Source organism: Papio anubis, chromosome 4, assembly GCF_008728515.1.
Source record: "Papio anubis isolate 15944 chromosome 4, Panubis1.0, whole genome shotgun sequence".
Lineage (NCBI taxonomy): Eukaryota > Metazoa > Chordata > Mammalia > Primates > Cercopithecidae > Papio > Papio anubis.
In genome coordinates this window covers 104,786,002-104,806,424 of record NC_044979.1, presented here as the reverse complement: position 1 = coordinate 104,806,424, position 20,423 = coordinate 104,786,002, and positions in this window count along the sequence as shown.

Sequence of the window (20,423 nt, the reverse complement as noted above, 5' to 3'; positions counted from 1 at the left end):
AAGAAAAGGTCCTCTAGAAATTAAACAAAGACAGCAAAAACTATTAGTTTTTTGTGTGAAAGAGGAACTACTTCAACAGTAAAATATTCAACAGAAAATAAAAACATGTCATATAAAATGTATGAATTCAGAAAAAATTCAGTCTTCAATATTTTCACTATGAATAAAAATAAAAATAATATATTGAGAATGCAACTCAAAATCCAGGAAAATAAGGACTGAAATCCACACAGGAAAGTGGCAGTGAACTCCGCAGATGGACCTGGACCCTTCAACACTCCTGGCCTCACCTCCCTTGCTGAACGTCTCAAGTTTCTCTGCATGAGGGTTTTGAGGGCAGAGTATTCCTAAGTTCATTAGTAAATTGCTCTTCAGAAAGTGCTTTGAAGCAAAGCTAATTTCCTTTCCCAATATGAGAAGATTTGGCCCTACCAGAAAAAGGAAATGATTTGAATGTGTGCCAAAAAATACGTTTTCTCTCTTTTTTTTGTTGAACTCTCAACGGGAGTTACTCTCATTAGTTCCCCTTTTTTATTGCATTTGAATAAAACAGACAAGTAAGTCTTAAAGATGATAAATGAATAATAAATTTTAATTGGCACTTTAGCTCATAAAATATAAACAGTCATTAAATTCATCCAGAAAATTGTTAGAATGGAAATTCTAAGATTCACAGAATGTGTCAAAATAGTGGCTTCAAGATTTATTTTCTTGCTAACCTCAAGATTAAGTCTACAGCCAAGATTCCTAATATAGTATATAGAGAACAATTAGTTAAGATTTATTTTGAAGGGGTCAAAATTGTGGAGAAGTGGAGGTAAAACATAGAAGAGCAAAATAAAAACACGTCCTCCATTCAAATGTTCTAAGTGATGTGTTTTCTTTTCATGAATGTGTGAATACTGCTCTGGGCATGGGCGGGGGAGCGGGGGAGGGAGGAAATAAGACAATCAGGTGTGGATTCTTCTCTGATGCGCTGGCTAAAGTGAAAAAAAAAAGTTCCTTTTTTTTTTTTTGAGACTAGTCTCGCTCTGTCGCCCAGGCTTGAGTGCAGTGGCACCATCTCGACTCACTGCAAGCTCCGCCTCCCGGGTTCACGCCATTCTCCTGCCTGAGCCTCTGGAGTAGCTGGGACTACAGGCGCCCGCCACCACGCCCGGCTAATTTTTTTTGTATTTTTAGTAGAGACAGAGTTTCACCGCGTTAGCCAGGATGGTCTTGATCTCCTGACCTCGTGATCCGCCCTCCTCAGCTTCCCAAAGTGCTGGGATTACAGGCGTGAGCCACCTTGCCCGGCCACTCCTTTTGATAATAAGCAAATTACCAGTAGGTGGCTAAGAATTACTAAGGGAGGGACAGAGATAATCTCTGCTCTCAAAAAACCAGTTATGATTCTGTAGCTATTGCAAGTCAACGAGGGTTTTGTTTACGGGGACCTTTTTAAACAAGACTTAGTGTAGTTCTATGCTGGCAGCTTCTAGAGCACTTATTCCCTGACATTTTCCATCATCTTTTAACTTGGGTAACCAAAAAAGATATTAGACAATTCAAAAGCCACAAAGTGCCTTTCTTTGATGCAGTAAGTCCATTTCTATAAACTTTTTCTAAATAAATAATATAGAATTCTCATACAAATTTAATTATGAGAATGTTTATTGCAGGATTGCTAATAGCCTAAAAATGAGAGAAAAGCATAAACAGCCAGCAATAGGAACTTATCTACATAATGGGACAATCGTCCAATGGATCACTGCAGCCTATGGAGGGTGTGAAAAGTGCAGCCTGCCAAGATAATAGGTCGTTAGAAGAGAGTTAACACTCTGGAAGAAGCATTCTCAAAGCAGGGGATGAGGAGACAAAAAGAGATTTGTTTTCTAAACCTCTCAGTTCTGGATGGAAGTAAAAGTATGGAGAACAAGCTATGCCAGAGACTGCTCCTTAATTCTATTTTCTCCTTCTTCCTTAGGAAAAGGAAGCTGGTTTTATTCTGGCCAATGGACCTGGGTTAAAAAAATAATAATAAGTGAAAATATTTCCCAGGCTTTCTTTCTCTTAGACATTACCATTGAGATGCAAGGAAAAACTAATGGGTGGGAATTCTAGCAATGCCAATTAAGAGGAGGACGAAGAGCTGATACAGGCCCCTCTGTCCTTCCTCCCTTCTTCCTTCCTGCTGGCTAGAATTTGGGCATAATGACAGATGTTCTAGCAGTCATCTTGAACCAACAGCCGTCTGTACCATAAGCTGAACTGGGAGGGTGACAGCCCTTTAATACAGTAGAAAAACAGAGGAGCCTGGGTTCCCAATGATAAGAAAATGCAGCATGAGCCCTGGGTTACCTACCTCTGGACTTCTTTACATAAGATAAAAATAAATCCTTGTAAACTTAAGCCAGCATTATTTGAATTTATGTTATGTGCGCTGAATCTAATTCCAGCAGATTCATCAACTCAATAAAGAAAAGACCAAACAGAAGTAAAAACGTTCTTCAAATAATTACTCAAGACTATTGGTCTTTAATTAGGAAGGTGTTTTCAAGATGTGGGTCATGGGGAAAAACATCATTTAATGGAAAACATCTGTATTGCCTTACCCGACAATGCCTATTCTTATTTTTCTCCCTCAGAAAAGCCATCTATAATGTCTCTGAATTTAGTTTTCTGAATGTTTGTTTCATTGATGATGTCAGTTGAATCTTTTTTTTTATTTTTTTAATTTATTTTTTATTTTTTATTATTATTATACTTTAAGTTCTAGGGTACATGTGCATAACGTGCAGGTTTGTTACATATGTATACTTGTGCCATGTTGGTGTGCTGCACCCATCAACTCGTCAGCACCCATCAACTCGTCATTTAAATCAGGTATAACTCCCAATGCAATCCCTCCCCCCTCCCCCCTCCCCATGATAGGCCCCGGTGTATGATGTTCCCCTCTTATGATTTAAGGATATAGGGGAGGAAAGAATTTCCCTGTACTCTCCTAGGTTGGATAGCTGTGTCTATGAAATAAACTGACAGCAGGCAGATTAATAAGAGAGAAGGCATATTCATTTTCATATTATGTTCATGGGGTGCCACAGGAAAAAAAAATGAATACTCCTAAAATAGATGAGATTTGAGAGCTTACATACTGTGTTAACAGGGGATGAGGAGGAGTGATGTAAGCCACTTAGGGTGGAGTAAATGATTTTGGGGAAAGATGAATGGGTTTTTAGAAGAATCAATGGGAGATATAACAGTTTATGAAAAAGTTTTTCTGTAGGTGGTGTTGACTTCCAGTTTCCTCTTTTGTGATAAAAGTCTATCTTTCCTGATTAATAAAACTCTCAGGGAGAGGATATATGGCAATTGAATTTCTTTTGGAGGGTCTGCTTTTAGACAGGTGAGTTCAGAGAAAGCCTCTTTTGCTTTTGCTATTGAAGTGGCATCAGCTCAAAATAATCAATATATGAAAGCAGCATATTTTGGGGTGGCATGTCCTGAACTCCTTTAAGAATGTTTTATGACAAAGTCTGGTCATTCTTTAAAGCAATACTTGAGAGCCAAAGACACACCTGAGCAAAGTTTATTGTCCTGACTAAAAGAGCAAAACAAGGAAAGAGGTTTGCAATGAAATTCAGGCCTTTTGGAGAACTTTCGCTCTTTAGTAAGTTACTTGAAGGAGTTTAAATTAATCATTTCTACAGTAAATGAAATAACTATAGCAGCAGCATTCACAGCTAGCATTTATTGAACAATAATATGCCTCTTACTGTACTAGGCACTTTATATTCATTATCTTATTCAATCTTCACCACAACTCCAAGAGGTATTCCCATTTTTTTGGATTGGGAAATTGATATTCAGAGAAATTGTCACTTTTCCTAGGTCATAGGGCTGGGAAGTAGAATTGCTAAAATTCAAACTCATGTCTGAATAACATAAAACACTGGCAAAGCAAAATGGATTCAGAGAGGTGAGTTTGTGGAAAATGTTATGTTTTAAAGAGTGATTTAGTATATTGTTTTATAGGGGAATAGCCAATCTGGTGGGTGTAAAGTTGTATCTCCCTGATCTTTGGATTTGCATTTCCTCTAATGACTAATGCTAATGAACATCTTTTCATGCTCTTACTGGTGGTAATTTGTACGTCTTCTCTGAAAAAAATTTGAGGCTTAAATCCCTGTGTGAGGATTAAATGAGACAATCTGCAGAAAGCATGTAGCACAGAGCCTGGTGCATGGTAAACACTTACAAAGTGTAGTTTCCATTATTGTGGCCATGTTTGCTAGTGACTCTCCCTGCCACCCTACCTTGGCTACCCATACAATCGTTGCGCTGAGTTATACCACCTCTGCAATATTCATCTGGGAATATCTTGCTTCCTAAACAGGTCCTTCCTTCCTTCCTTCCAGCTCTGTTGTTAGGTGCTCTCGTTACATCCACCTTATGACTTTGGGATGACCTCCGGTTCCTTGAACTTCCACTGTCTCTATATCTTTCTGACCTTCCTTGGTTTGCCCTCTTCACAACAAGGTTATTTTCCTTCCCTTACTGTGTTCCCAAGTTACCAGCAAAACCTGGCCATGTATTAATTTAAGTATGTGTTTTCTCACTTTATACACCTTGGGTGGCTTTTGTAGTAATCTGCATCAAAGGTGATGGTGGCTTGTACAAAGCTAGCAGAAGAGGGTCTGTACTAAAAGCAAAGCCTGAACTTCTTAGCAAGACATATGAAGCTCCTATTATCTCCCCACCCTCACCTTTTGCTACTACTACATTTCTTCTAGCACCTCTGTTCCCTCAACTGTGTTTTGCCCAACCTGTCTCTTTCCAACTGTTACAGACAGAATGTTTGTGTTCCCCTAAAATTTATATGTTGAATCTCTAACTCCCAATGTGACTGTATTTGAACATACGACCTCTGTCAAAATAATCAAGGTTAACAAGGGTGTGGCCCTGATTCCATAGGATTAGTGAGCTTACAAGAAGAGACACCACATAACTTGCTGTTTCTTTCTCTTTGTGGAGAGGCATTGCACAAAGGACACGTGAGGATGCAGCGAGATGGTGACATCTGCAACCCAGGAAGACAGCCCCACCATGCTGGCATCCTAATGTTGAACTTCAACCCTGCAGGGCTGTGAGGGAATAAATTTCTGTTGTTTGAGCCACACAGTTTGTATTATTTTGTTATGACAGTCCCTAGACTAAAACATGTCCCTTCTTGAAGCTAAGAGGAAAACACTTATAAAATCATAACTATATTTATGCAAGTATATTAGCATTGCAGGAATGCACTAATAATAACAGCACCATTTAATATTTTTTTAAACTTTTAATTTAAAAAATTTTAGTAGAGATGGGGTCTCACTATGTTGCTAAGGCTGGTCTTTAACACTTGGACACAAGGAATCTACTCACCTAGGCCTTCCGAAGCGCTGGGATTACAGGCGTGAGCCACCACACCTGGCCAACAGCAGTGTCTTTATGTGAGAACAACTCATCCATGCTAAGTTTAAACCAGCAGCCTCTTTTAATATCATCCTAATACAGCCAGTATTGTGTCAGTGTTTCTTCCCCTCATATGACCAATTTGTGGTCTTCTGATAGAACAATTCTAGAAATAAGCAGATATGAATATGTGCTTATCTTGACTTTTCTTCTTAATCAGATGGTCATCTGAAAATCATGAAGATTTCAGGTTATATGGGTTGGACTTCCCATCATTTGAAAATTTTCCTTTATAGTTTTGTTCTCACTGTTGTGGTCTCTGAGGCATGTAATAGTTCAGATTTCTTTAAAAATTATAATAATAAAAACAATAATAAACACATTAGGAAAAGATAATCCTAATGTAAGATATTTTTTGAACAGAAGGGATTTTAAGCCTTGTCAAACATATGATTTCTCCAAACCACTGTAAATGTTAACCTCCCCAACTTCTTGGCCTCATTTCTCACAATCCACCAGTAAAGATTGATACTCTACCTCACAAATTGAAGGTGGGGTTCATACTTCAGAGGTGGGCTAGAATTTAATAGTGGCTCACTTTTCAAATTCTGATGTTTAAATTTGGTATATCAGTTGTTGTAAGAAAGTCACCCTTAGGTCAAATATGGCCTGCATGTGTGATTTGTTTGATCTGCACAGTGTTTGACAAAACTTGATTTTAATGTCTTTAGACAGGGCATTCATTCTCTGGTTTTATCTCTGTTTTCATTTTGTCTCTTCCCCTTGGCTCTTTTACATGTTTACATTACCTGCTTGATTCCTAAAGCTATCTGAGATTGCAACCCCTGCTCTGGATTAATGTGATATATTTTGTAAATAAACTTTTTATTGAAATAAAATACATAAATAAAAGTACACAAAATCATAAGTATATAATTTGGTGAAGGGGAACACACCCACGTAACTACAAGCAAGGTCAAGAAATAGAACATTACTAGCTTTAGAAGCCTTCCTGTCTTTGTATTCCTTTCAAAGCAAATTCTAAGACACAGATAAAGCTACAAGTGATTCCAAGAATCACAGCAAATATATAAATTTTTGATACACATATGTAGCTGCATTGGCTTACATTTACTTTGTGTTTTGTTTTGTTTCATTATTTTTTTACCATTTTACTTTACTATCCTTTTCCTTTTAATTTTAACCTGCATCATTTTATTTATGGTGTAAACCTTTTATAAACAAATTAAAATAGGTAATTTAAAAATCTACTCTGACAATCTTGTTATCTTAATGGGAATATTTAGTCCATTTACAATTAATGCAATTACTGATATATTTGAGGTTAAGTGTACTGGCCTATTTGTCTTACTTGTTCTAATAATTCTAATATTTTTTCTATCCTGTCTTAACTTTCCTTAGATTGATTATATATATTATGTATGTATTATAATTGGCCCTTTGTATCTGTGAGTTCCACATCCTTGGATTCTATCAACTGCAGATTAAAAATATTAAGAAAGTATAAAATAACAATATAATAATAAAATGATACAAATTTTAAGAATATAGTATAATAATTTTTATATAGAATTTAAATTGCATTAGAAATTATAAATAATTTAGAGATGACAAAGTATACAGGAGGATGTATGTAGGTTTTATGCAAATACTACCCATTTTATATAAGGAACTTAAGCATCCTCAAATTTTTGTATTGGCAGGGGATTCTGGAACCAATCTTCCATGGATACTGGGGAACAACTGTATATAAAAACATAAATATTTGCATATTCAAATACTGCATTTTTGCCTTCTTTAGCTTGCTAGTAATGTCAATTTTTATAATTTGGGATGATTACTTTAGAGATTTTAACACACCTCCTTGACATTAAAATCTAATAGAAATTAGTACTTTTACTACATCCAGGCAATCCAAAGACTTTAATGTCTTTAATTACCCAAATCTCTTTATTTTGTTTCATTGTAATCATGTATATTTTTTGTTTTGAATTTTATTATGGAAAAATCTTAAACTTATATAAAAGTAGAGAGAATCGTATAAAAAATATAAAGAATCCAATGTACTCACTACCAACCTCCAACAGTTATCAATATCAATTTTGTCACATCTGTACATCTCAACTCACCCCCACCCTCAAATTATTTTGAAGTAAATCCCAGATGTGTTATCAGTTTACCTGTAAACATTTTGGTATGTATCCTTAAAAACTCCTCTTAAGCATAAAATATATCATGAGCTAACATAAATACTTTCATTTCAAATTCAAGATTATGGGGCTTTTATTTAGTCTTATCATTTCATGTGTTTTAATTCTCTTTATATTTGTTTGTTTGCTTGTTAATTCTGTTGTCCTGTATGGTGCTTTATGCATTTGTGTTTTGATGTCTTTAAAGAGTTTGGGAAAATTATTGGCCATTATATCTTTAAGTGTTGTTTCTATCCAGTCTGGGCTTTATCTCTTTCTGGAAGTCCTTTTCACTACTTCCATATGCTTTTTATTTTCTTTTGGTATTTTTTATCCTTTCTTTTTTCATGCTTCAATCTAATTATTTTCTTCTGACCTATATTCCAGTTCAATGATTTCTTCTTTGGCTACATTTAATTTGCTGCTAAATTTAACTATTGTATTTTAAGCTTCAGTTGTAATTGTCTGTTCCTAAGTGTTTTGTTTTATTCCTTTCTAGGACATTCAATCTTCATTACTTTTAAATTTTAGATTCCAGGCATAGGTGTGCAGTTTTTTACACAGGCATATTGTAATACACATGTGTATTGTAACATATTGTAACTAGTGGAGATTGTGATTCCAGTGTACCCATTACCTAAATAGTGAACATTGTAACCAATAGGTAATTTTTCAACCCTTATGCACCTCCCACCCTTCTCCCTTTTGGAGTTCCTAGTGTCTATTATTTCCATCTTTTTATCTATGTGTACCCATTGTTTAGCTCCCCCTTATAAAAGAGAACATATGTTATTTTATTTGTTTCTGAGTTATTTTACTTAGTATAATGACTTCCAGCTTTATCTATGTTGCTGTAAAGGACATGATTTCATTCTTTTTTATAGCTGCATAGTATTCTATGGTGTATATATACCACAGTTTTTTTATCCAGTCATGTATTGCTGGAGACTGAACTTGATTCTGAGTTTGCTAGTGTGAATAGTCCTGCAATGAACATATGAGTGCAAATGTCTTTTTCATATAGTGATTTCATTTCCTTTGGGTAGATATTCAGTAGTGAGATTGCTTGGTGAAATGGAAGTTCTGTCTTAAGTCTTCTGAGAAATCTCTATTCTGTTTTCTATAGTGGTTGAACTAATTTACATTCCCACCAAAAGTGTATAAGTCTACCCTTTTCCTCACAGCCTTGCCTGCCAGTGTATATTGTTTCTTGATTTTTTGATAATAGCCATTCTGACTGGTGTAAGATGATATCTCATTGTGGTATTACTTTTAATTTCTCTGATGATTAGTGATATTGAGCATTTTTTTCATGTGTTTGTTGGTTGCTAGTATTTCTAATTTTGAGAAATGTCTGTTCATGTCTTCTTTTTTTTTTTTTTTTTTTTGAGACAGAGTCTCACTCTTTCGCCCAGGCCAGACTTCAGTGGTGCTGTCTCGGCTCACTGCAAGCTCCACCTCCTGGGTTCACGCCATTCTCCTCCCTCAGCCTCCCAAGTAGTTGGAACTACAGGCGCCCGCCACCGCACCTGGCTAATTTTTTTTTTTTTTTTAGTATAGATGGGGTTTCACCGTGTTAGCCAGGATGGTCTCAATCTCCTGACCTTGTGATCTGCCCAGCTTGGCCTCCCAAAGTGCTGGGATTACAGTCATGAGCCACCATGCCTGGCCGTGTTCATGTCTTTTGCCCAGTTTTTAATGGGGTTTTTTGTTCTTTCTTGTTGATTTGTCTTAGTTCCTTGTATATTTTGAATACTAGTCATTTGTTGGATATTAGTCATTAGTCATAATCTGCAAATACTTCCTCTCCAGATAGGCTGTCTATTTGTTGATGATTTCTTTTGTTGTACAGAAGCTTTTTAATTTAAATAAGTTCCACTTGGCTATTTTTGTTTCTGTTCCATTTGTTTTGGGGGTCTTTGTTATAAATTCTTTGCCTAGGCTAATGTCCAGTAGAGTTTTTCCCAGGATTTTTTCCTAAGATTTTTAGTTTCAGATCTTACATTTAAGTCTTCAATCTATCTTGAGTTAATGTTTGTATATTGTCATAGGTAGAGTTTCATTCTTGTGCATATGGCTAGCCAATTTTCCCAGCACCATTTATTGAATAAGGTGTCCTTTCCATATTGTTTATTTTTGTCAGCTTTGTTAAAGATCAGTTGGTTGCAGGTATGTGGCATTATAACTGCTTTCTCTATTCTGTTTCATTGATCTATGTGTCTAATTTTGTACCAGTACCATGCTGTTTTAGCTACTATAGCCTTGTAGTATAAAGTCAGGCAATGTGATGCCTCCGGATTTTTTTCTTTTGCTTAGAATTTCTTTGGCTATGCTAGGCCTAGTGGCTCACACCTGTAATCCCAGCACTTTGAGAGACCGAGGCTGGCAGATCACAAGGTCAAGGGATCGAGACCATCCTGGCCAACATGGTGAAACCCATCTGTACTAAAAATACAAAAATTAGCTGGGCATGGTGATGCACACCTGTAGTCCCAGCTACTTGGGAGGCTGAAGCAGGAGAATCGCTTGAACCCAGGAGGTGTAGGTTGCAGTGAGCCAAGATCATGCCACTGCACTCCAGCCTGGTGACAGAGCAAGATTCCATTTCAAAAAAAAAAAAAAAAGAATTGCTTTGGCTATTCAGGGTCTTTTAAAATTCTACATAAACTTTAATATTGTTTTTCTAATTCTCTGAAAAATGACATTTGTAATATGGTATGGATTGTGTTGAATCTGTAGATTGCTTTGGGAAGTATGGTCATTTTAATGATATTGAATTTTCCAATCCATGAACATGGGATGTTTCCCCAGTCATGTGTGTTATCTACAATTTCTTTCATCACTTTTTGTAATTCTCCTTGTATAGATATTTCATCTCCTTGATTTAAAGTATTCCTAGTTGCTTTTTTATTTTATTTTATTTTATTTTATTTTATTTTATTTTATTTTGGGGGGCTATTGTTAAGAAGATCAAGTTCTTGATTTGGTTCTCAGCCTGAAGACTATTGGTGTATAGACATGCTACTGATTTTTATATGTTGATTTTTGTATCCTGAAAGTTTACTGAAGAGTTTTGTTAAGTCTAGGAGTCTTTTGGAGTCTGTAGAGTGTTTTCTAGGTGTACAATCATGTCATTACTGAACAGAGATAATTTGGTAATTTGACTTTTTTTTTCCAGTGTGAATTCCTTTCATTTCTTTTTCTTGCCTGATTGCTCTGGCTAGGACTTCTAGTGCTATGTTGAGTAGGAGTGGTGAATGTAGACATCCTCACTGTGTTCCAGTTTTTAGGGATAATGCTTTCAATTTTTCCTCATTCAGTAAATGTTGGCTGTAGGTTTGTAATAGATGGCTCTTATTTTGAGGTATGTTTCTTAGATGCCTAATTTGTTGAGGGTTTTTATTATCAAAAGATATTGGATTTTATTGAAGCCTTATTGTATTGAGATGATCACATGGTTTTTGTTTTTAGTTTTGTTAATGTGGTGAATCATGTCTATTGATTTTATTGATTTGCGTATGTTGAGTCATCCTGGCATCCCTGGAATAAAACTCACTTGATTGTGATGTATTATCTTTTTGATGTGCTGTTGAATTTGATTTGCTGGTATCTTGGTGAGGAATTTTACAACTATGTCCATCAGGGTTATTGGCCTGTAGTTTGTTGTTGTTGTTGTTGTTGTTGTTGTTGTGTCCTTGTATGATTTTGGTATCAGGGTGATATTGGTTTTAGAGAAACAGGAATTTTATAGGAATTGCTTCACATTCATGTTTTGGAATAGATTCAGTAAGATTGGTGCCAGCTCTTCTTTGTACATCTGATAAAATTCAGCTGTGAATCTGTCTGGTCTTGAGATTTTTTTGTTGGAAGTTTTTTTATTACTGATGTAATTTCATTACTTGCTATTGGTCTATTCAGGATTTCAACTTCTTCCGGTTCAATCTTGGGGGGTTGTATGTTTCTGGGATTTATCTATTTTCTCCAGGTTTTCTAGTTTGCGTGCACAGAGGTGTTCATAGTAGTCTCTGACGATATTTTTTTATTTCTATAGTATCAGTTGTGATTTCACTGTATTAGTCCATTCTCACAATGCTATAAAGAAATAACAGAGACTGGGTAATTTATAAAGAAAAGAGGTTTAATTGGCTGTTGGTTCTGCAGGCTGTACAGGAAGTATGATGCTGGTATCTGCTTGGCTTCTTGGAAGGCCTCAGGAAACTTACAATCATAATGGAAGGCAAAGTGAAGAGGGAGCAGGCCCATCACATGGCCAGAGAAGAATCGAGAGAGAGAGCAGGGGAGTGCTACACAATTTTAAATGACCAGATCTCACAAAAACTTACTCGCTCTCATGAGGGCAGTAGGTTGCCCAAGGGGAATGGTCCTAAACCATTAATGAGAAATCTGCCCCCATGATATAATCACCTTCCACTAGGCCCTACCTCCAACACTGGGAATTGTATTTCAACATGAGATTTGGTCTGGGACACACATCCAAACTATATCAATCACCTTTATCATTTCTGATTGTACTTAATTGAATCGTCTCTCCTGTTTCTTGTTTCATCTAACTAGAAGGCTGCTAATTTCATTTACCTTTTCAAAGATTCAACATTTTGTTTTGTTGACTTTTGTATCTTTTTTTTAATCTCAATCTCATGTCATTGTGCTCTGATATTTGTTATTATATTTATTTGTTTTTCTGCTAACTTTGTATTTAGCTTGTTCTTGCTTTCCTTGTTCCTTAGAGGTGTAATGTTAGGTTGTTAATTTGAGCTCTTTCTATCTTTAATGTAAGCATTGAATTCGATAAACTTTTCTCTTAGAACTGCTTTTACTGTATCCCAGAGGTTTTGGTATGTTGTATCTCTACTTTCATTCATTTTGAAATTTTTTTAATTTTTGCCTTAATTTTATTGTTTACCCAAAGGTCATTTAGGAGCAAGTTGTTTAGTTTTCATGTTCTTGTGTGTTTTCGAAGGTGCCTCTTAGTTTGATTTATAATTTTATTCCACAGTGGTTTAAGAAAATACTTGATATGATTTCATTTTTTTGAATTCATTGAGAATTGCTTTATGGCTAAGAATATAGTCAATTTGGGAGAACGTTCCATGCACAGATGAGAAGAATGTATATTTTGCAGTTATTAAATGAAATGTTCTGTAAATACCTATTAGGTCCATTTGGTCTATATACAGTTTAAGTCCAGAGTTTCTTTCTTTCTTTTTGTTTTGTTTCATTTTGTCTTGTTTTTTTAGGAGACAGGGTCTCACTCTTTTGCCCAGGCTGGATTGCAGTGGTGCTTACTGTAACCTCAAACTCCTGTACTCACACAATCCTTCCAGCTCAGTCTCGCAAGTAGCTTAGACTACAGGCATGCACTACCATGCTTAATTTTTATTTATTTATTCATTTATTTATTTTGTGGGATTGGGTCTCAGTATATTGCCCAAGCTGGTCTTGAACTACTGGCCTCAAATAATCCTACCACTTCAGTCCCCCAAAGCACTGGGATTACAAGAGTCAGTTGCTGTACCCAGACTAAGTCTAGAGATTTTTCATGTATTTCCTGCCATTGATGATCTGTCTCCTGATGTCAGTGGAGTATTGAAGACCACTATATTTTTTTTCTCTTAATCTTTGTTCTTATGTGTAGTCATAATTTTTATGAATCTGGGCTCTCCAGTGTTGGTCATGTATACTTTAGGATAGTTCAATCTTCTTATTGTATTGAACCTTTTATCATTATATGATGCCCTTCTTTGTCTTGTTTTTTAATGCTGTTGGTTTGATGTCTCTTTTATCTAATATAAAAATGACTACTCCTGCTTGCTTTCTTTTCCCATTTACATGATATATATTTTCCCACCCCTTTACTTTGAGTCTATAGCTGTCTTTAGTCAGTAAGTGGGTATCTTGTAGGTAGCAGATAGTTGAGTCTCTTTTTAATCCAATTTTCCACTCTATATTTTAAGTGGAATATTTAGGCCATTTACATTCAAGATTAATATTAATATGTGAGGTTGCGTTCCTGTCACAGTGTTGTTACTTCTCTTGGAGTTTCAACTGTGCTGTTGGTTTACAGGATCTGTGAGCTTTGTATTTATATGTCCTTTTGTGATGATGAGTGTTGTTGTTTTGTTTCCATGTTTAGAACTCCTTTGAGCATATCTTGTAAGTCTGGTCTAGAATTGACAAATTCCCTTAGCATTTCTTTGTCTGGTTAAGACTTTATTTCTTCTTCATTTATAAAGCTTACCGTGGCAGGATGTGAAAATCTTGGCTAGCAAAGTTTTTCTTTAAGGAGGCTAAAAATAGGCCCCTGATCTCTTCTGGCATGTAGAGTTTCTGTTGAGAAGTCCACTGTTAGTCTTACGAAATTTCCTTTATAGGTGATTAGACACTTCTCTCTGGGCACTCTTAGGATTTTTTCCTTCATGTTGACTTTGGATAGTCTGGTGACTCTATGTCTTGGTGATGTTATTCTCATGATATGTCTTCCAGGAGTTCTTTGAGCTCCTTGTATCTGGGTTTCTAAATCTCTCCCAAGACCAAAGAAGCTTTCCTGAATTATTTCCTCAAATAGGTTTTCTATACTTTTTCTTTTTCACCCTTTGGAATACCTATAAATTGTAGGTTTGGATGCTTTACATAATCCCATATTTCTCAAAGGCACTGGTCATTTCTTAAAATTCATTTTTCTGTATTTTTTTCTTACTGGTTTAATTCAAAAGATGTCTTTTAGTTCTGAAATTCTTTCTTCCTCTTGGTCTAGCCTATTGTTGAAGCTTTCATTTTTATTTTGTTATTCCTTCAATAATTTTTACATTTCCAGTTCTCTTATTTTAGTGATAACTATCTCTTCTTGCATGTCCTGAATTGTTTTTTCTGTTTTCTTTGTGTTGGTTTTCAATTTTCTCTTGGATCTCATTGAGCTTTTTAAAAATCAATGTTTCGAATTCTTTACCCGATATTTCAAAGATTTCATCTTGGTTAGAATCCATTACTGGAGAGTTAGTGTGATCCTTTGGGGGTGTTGTAACACTCTATTTAATTCATACTTTCAGAGTTATTTCTCTGGTTCCTTCTCATCCAGATAAACTATCTCTCCTTTTTTTTTTTTTTTTTTAATTTGCTTTTATTTGGATGTGACTTTTTTCCTCTTCTGAGGAGATATCTTTAGTTTATGTTGTGTAAGGTCATTTGGATTTGGTTCTGGGTGCTTTCAGCAGCAACGAGTCTGTATAAGCATTTCTTGGTAATGGGTAGCCTTTGTACGGTGGCTTTCCCAAATGCTGGTTGTAGTAGCTGTGTACTGAGTATGTGAGCAGGCTCACTGCCTCCTATGAGGCTGGAGTGGTAGAGGTCTTAGGAGGCTTATTACATTTTCCACTGCTGGGCACTTATGTTATCAGATTTCTTTTCATTTCCTTTTTTTTTTTTTTTTTTTTGAGACAAGGTCTAACTTTGTTACCCAGATGGGAGTGCAGTGGCATGATCTTGGCTCACTGCTGCCTTGACTTTCTGGGCACCAATAATTCTCCCACCTCAGCCTCCCTGGCAACTGGGACTACAGGTGTGCACCACCATGCCTGGCTAATTTAAAAATTTTTTTGTAGATACGGGGGTCTCACTATGTTGCCCAGGTTGGTTTCGAACTCCTAAGCTCAAGTGATCAGCCGGCCTTAGCCTCCCAAAGTGTTGGGACTACAGGCATAAATCACCAAGCCCTGCCCAGATTTCTTTCTTTCTTTTTTTTTTTTTTTTTTGAGACAGAGCTTTGCTCTGTGGCCCAGGCTGGAGTGCAGTGGCTCAGCCTCCAAAACCCACGCTTGCTGGGATTACAAGCTGAGCCACCATGCCCGGCCGTTTTTTCTGTTGTTGTTGTTGTTGTTGTTGTTGTTGTTGTTAAGATGTTGCCCAGATTGGAGTGCAATGGTACAATATTGGTTCACCTCAACCTCCGCCTCCCAGGTTCAAGCGATTCTCCTGCCTCAGCCTCCCGAATAGCTGGGATTTACAGGCATGCGTTACCACTCCTGGCTAGTTTTGTATTTTTCGTAGAGACAGGGTTTCTCCATGTTGGTCAGGCTGGTCTCAAACTCCTGACCTCAAGTGATCCGTCTGCCTCAGCCTTTCAAAGTGCTGGGATTACAGGCGTGAGCCACCTTGCTGGGCCAGCTAATTCTTTTTTTTTTTTTTTTGAGATGGATTCTCGCTCTGTCGCCTAGGCTGGAGTGCAGTGGCGGATCTTAGCTCACTGCAACCTCCGCCTCCCGGGTTCAAGTGATTCTCCTGCTTCAGCCTCCCAAGTAGCTGGGATTACAGGCATGTGCCACCACACCCAGCTAGTTTTTGTATTTTTAGTAGAGACGGGGTTTTACCATGTTCGTTAGGCTGGTCTTGAACTCCTGACCTTGTGATCTGCCTGCCTTGGCATCCCAAAGTGCTGGGATTACAGGCTTGAGCCACCGCACCAGGCCAGCAATTTCTATAAATAGGAATTTAGAGTAACTTACAAAATCACACTAGCCAGAAGGCTTAATTTAGTCTTAATGAATAGGATTCTCTGTTTTCCAATTTCTTAGGTTTGATAGCTAAGCATTTTCTCTTTTTTCTCTTTTTTTTGAGATGGAGTCTCGCTTTGTTGCCCAGGCTGGAGTGCAGTGGCGCGATCTCAGCTCACTGCAAGCTCCGCCTCCCAGGTTCATGCCATTCCCCTGCCTCAGCCTCCCGAGTAGCTGGGACTACAGGCGTCTACCACCACGTTCAGTTAATTTTTTTGTATTTTTAGTAGAAACAGGGTTTCACTCTGTTAGCCAGGATGGTCTCCATCTCCTGACCTCGTGATCTGCCGGCCTTGGCCTCCCAAAGTGTTGGGATTACAGGCGTGAGCCACTGTGCCTGGCCCCAGATTTCTTACTGTATTGTGCAGTTCAACCTCCAGGTCAGTAGGTGATGCTTATGCATAAAGTTCAGCTGCAGCTGACTCAAACGGGTATATACTTGATTCTTGTTTACTGGGAGAAGTTCTGTTGACTCGGGCAATGGGCCGATCTGTGGAATGCACAGTGGTCTGAGCTCTGTGCTTAGTTCTGGAGTGGGGGCCAAGATGGGTGGGATAGACTAAGCAAGCTCTCCTACAGTTCTCCCAATGGCAGGCAGAAGTATTAGCTCTGAGGCAGGGTCTGGTGGGCAGCTGCCAAGTGCCTGGAGATGTGCCTAGGCATAGAGTCTGGAAACCTCCACTGTCCCAAGTTCTCTGCACAGGAAGTGGGGGAAGCTTAAATTCCTAATCTAAAAGAGTTGGTTCTTCAAATGCCTGGAAATATGTCTGGGCATTGAGTGAAGAGAGCTTTGCTCTACCAAGATCTCTGCAGGGAGGAGCAGGTCAGGCTTCTAATTTAGAAAATCAAGTGTGCCAGATGCCTGGAAATACGCCCCGGCAAGGTGGAGAGAAACCACTGCTGCCACAAAGTTTTCCTGGTGAACATAGGGGTAGCTCAAGCTCCTAATCTGGGGGAGCAGGTGCACCTCGAGTTGGGTGATATGTCTGGGGAAAGAGCAGAGAAACTGCAGCCATAACAAGGTCTTTGCATGGGAGGAAGAGGTGGCTCAAACGCCTAGTCCATTAGGGCAGGTGTGTTAAATGGCTGGAATTACATCCAGGTGTGGAGTGGAGGAAGTGCCACTACACCAAGTTCTTTGTGTGGAAAGGGAGTTCTTTGTGTGCTCAAGCTCCAATTTTAAGGGGGCAGGTGCATCAAAAGCCTGGAGATAGGATATTCAACCTTTAATCTTATTTTGTAGTTTCTAAACAGATAAGCAACAGTTATAAATTCTGTATCTTGATAATGCCAATAGATGGATCTCTTCTGCAACTCTTCATAATCTATTTTTCTCCTTGTTTTTCATAATTCTTGTATTTTTGCATTCCTGGTTGTTTTTTAATCAAGTGCTGAACATTGTGCATGGAAAATTGTAGTTAATTTGATATGGGATAATGCTTTCTTCCCCCAAAGAAGATTTATTTTTGCACTAGCAGATGGTTTGTGTGCATACAGAGGTAGGTCATCTGATTTCATTAGGGTTTGGGGTTGTATTTCATTTTTTGATGAGGGCTGATCCACTTTTAGTTTACTCTTACTTGTAGGTTGTGTCTTTCAGCAGTACCAGTAGAAACCCTGGAATATTTATCAAAGCCTCTATGCTTTGGCAGATTAATTTTTGCCCCATCAGTCCAATGAAACTGCCGAAAGCTCTACTCAGGTTTTCAGCCCCAGTTTCTGCTTTTAAATCAGCTAATACTTTAAGGGGATAGTGGTGTCAAATAACGTATTTATCTCACAAAATTTTCTGCTCTGTGAAATCTTGGCCCCTCAAGTCTTAGTTGTCTTTGGCAGCTATATGATACCTTCTAACGAATGTTTAGATTTTGTCCAGCTTTTCTAATTATTGTAGGTAGGAGTATTGGCCTAAAACCAGTTCGAAATTTTTGCACGCACAGCACATAATTTATGGTATGGTTTGACTCTGTGTCCCCACCCAAAACTCACCTTGAATTGTAATAACCCCCATGTGTCAAGGGCAGGACCAGGAGAAGGTAATTGGATCATGAGGGCAGTTTCCCTATGCTGTTGTTGTGATAATGAGTGAGTCTCACAAGATCTGATGGTTTTATAAGCATCTGGCGTTCTCCCTGCTCGCACTCACTCCACCTTGCTGCCTTGTGAAGAAGGTACCTGCTTCTCCTTTGCCTTCTGCCATGATTGTATTAATAACTTTCCTCAGGTCTCCCTAGCAATGCAGAACTCTGAGTCAACTAAACCTCTTTCCTTTATAAATTACCCAGTCTCGGGTATTTCTTCATAGCAGTGTGAGAACAGACTAATACAATATACTATTGAGTTATCACTCTATATCTTACAGTTTTATACAATTCAGAATAATTTATTTTTAGCCATGACATATGTAACTATAAATATGAATGTGTATTTTTCTTTGTCTCTTTATCATTGTAACTAGTTCCAGGGTTCTTTTTTAGGGAGCAACTTCCTTTGTTTTAAAAAAAAAAAAAAGCCTCATACTTGCTTTTTGGCCTGATACTTGGTTTTTGGAAGTTGAGGGATCTCTGAGATCATGGTTTGGTAGCAGTAAGAACAAAGCAAAACAAAAAATAGAGGAAAGTATTAAAATTTCTTGGCACAAGATACTAGACATTTGGAAGAGAGAGTAGAATAGTGAGGCTGAAGCAAAGTAAAACTGAGACATTTCTTTTTTTTTTTTTTTTTTTTTTGAGACAGAGTCTCACTCTGTCGCCCAGACTGAAGTGCAGTGGCATGATCAAACCGAAACATTTCTGATGGCAGCTGAATGTTCTGAGAAAATGAAATATTTGCTCTTAAGGTATTTACTTTTCTATGATGCAATATCCTTATATTACCTGAAATATTCAGAAAAGTCCTTTAAACATAGAAAGTCATACTTTTGTGAATGATTTTAAAGAAAATAAAGGAAAGGAGCGTGCCTTGAGTGCCTTGTTAGGGACAGCATGAAACAACCACAAAAAAAGAGGAGCTCAGAAAGATGAGATACTGGTGAGACAGAGCAAGAATTTAGTGGAAGGAGGAAGCAAGAAGCAAAAGAGAGAAGTAAAAATATAAATTCCACAGAATTTGAAGAAATCTTAAAGGAGGACATTGACATACGATGGGGGACTCAAACCACATTTTTATATATGTCTCAAAGCACAGGGCCCCTCAGTTGATGCCTGGGTAACTTTTATATGTATGCTCACCTCCTTTACCAAAGGATCTGTGATCATGGTGAAAGTGTATGAAGGAAATTTCAATAACACATAAATTTAATCTCAGTCTATTGAGCTTCAATCTTAGACCTTTGGCAGTTGTTTTTCACCTCAGAAATTCTTCATTTAAAATGCTTCTGACCTGACAGAGTTTTTCTAGAAACAATTAACAAATAAAAACCGTCTAGGAGATGTATATGAAATTAAGCCCAGATTAATACAACGACTGTGAATTAGAATAGAACATACAACTTTTCTCTTTGATAATATGTAGTGAATTTTCAATTATTATGTGTTTATTGTTTATGAAAAAACTTTAAATTTCAAGCTGATATTCTTGCCACCTCTAAATCCTTTCATTCTAAAAGAGTACGTAGTTCCATACAACATGCATTACCACACTGTAATGAAAGAAATATAATGAAAATAAGTTGTGGCATCCTCATCCAGGGATATTTGCCTCTAAGCATTTGCTGGATGATCCTAATTACCTCACTTCTGCAATCATAGGAGTGAAAAATTAGAATTCCTGTTGGTAGGAAAGATTGAAGAAACTTTCCCCCATCCCAGGTTCCATCTTCAGAACTCTTGCTCCTTTTACCTTCTCTATATTTTTCAGTGGTGCCTTGGATGTTTACCCTGGCCACTGCAGCCTAGCTCAAGCAGATGGGCTTGTTATAATTTGTTAGAAAGAAAAAGGGGTATTTCAGGTTACCAACAATGTATGGCTAAGGTTCTCTTGTAAGTTACAGTGTCATATATTTTTGGCTCAATAGTAAATTCCAAAGAGCTCCACTACCATTATTACAGCTGAGATAACAGTACAGGTTGAAATGTACCAAACAGCCCTTTCTGAAAGTCATTTACCATCACTCCTTGTAAGCACTTAATATTTACATTTTCCTTTTTGCATTTTTTTTCTATAGTCTGATCCAAATTAAGCTAATATAATAGCCGTCTTGCTCCCAGAG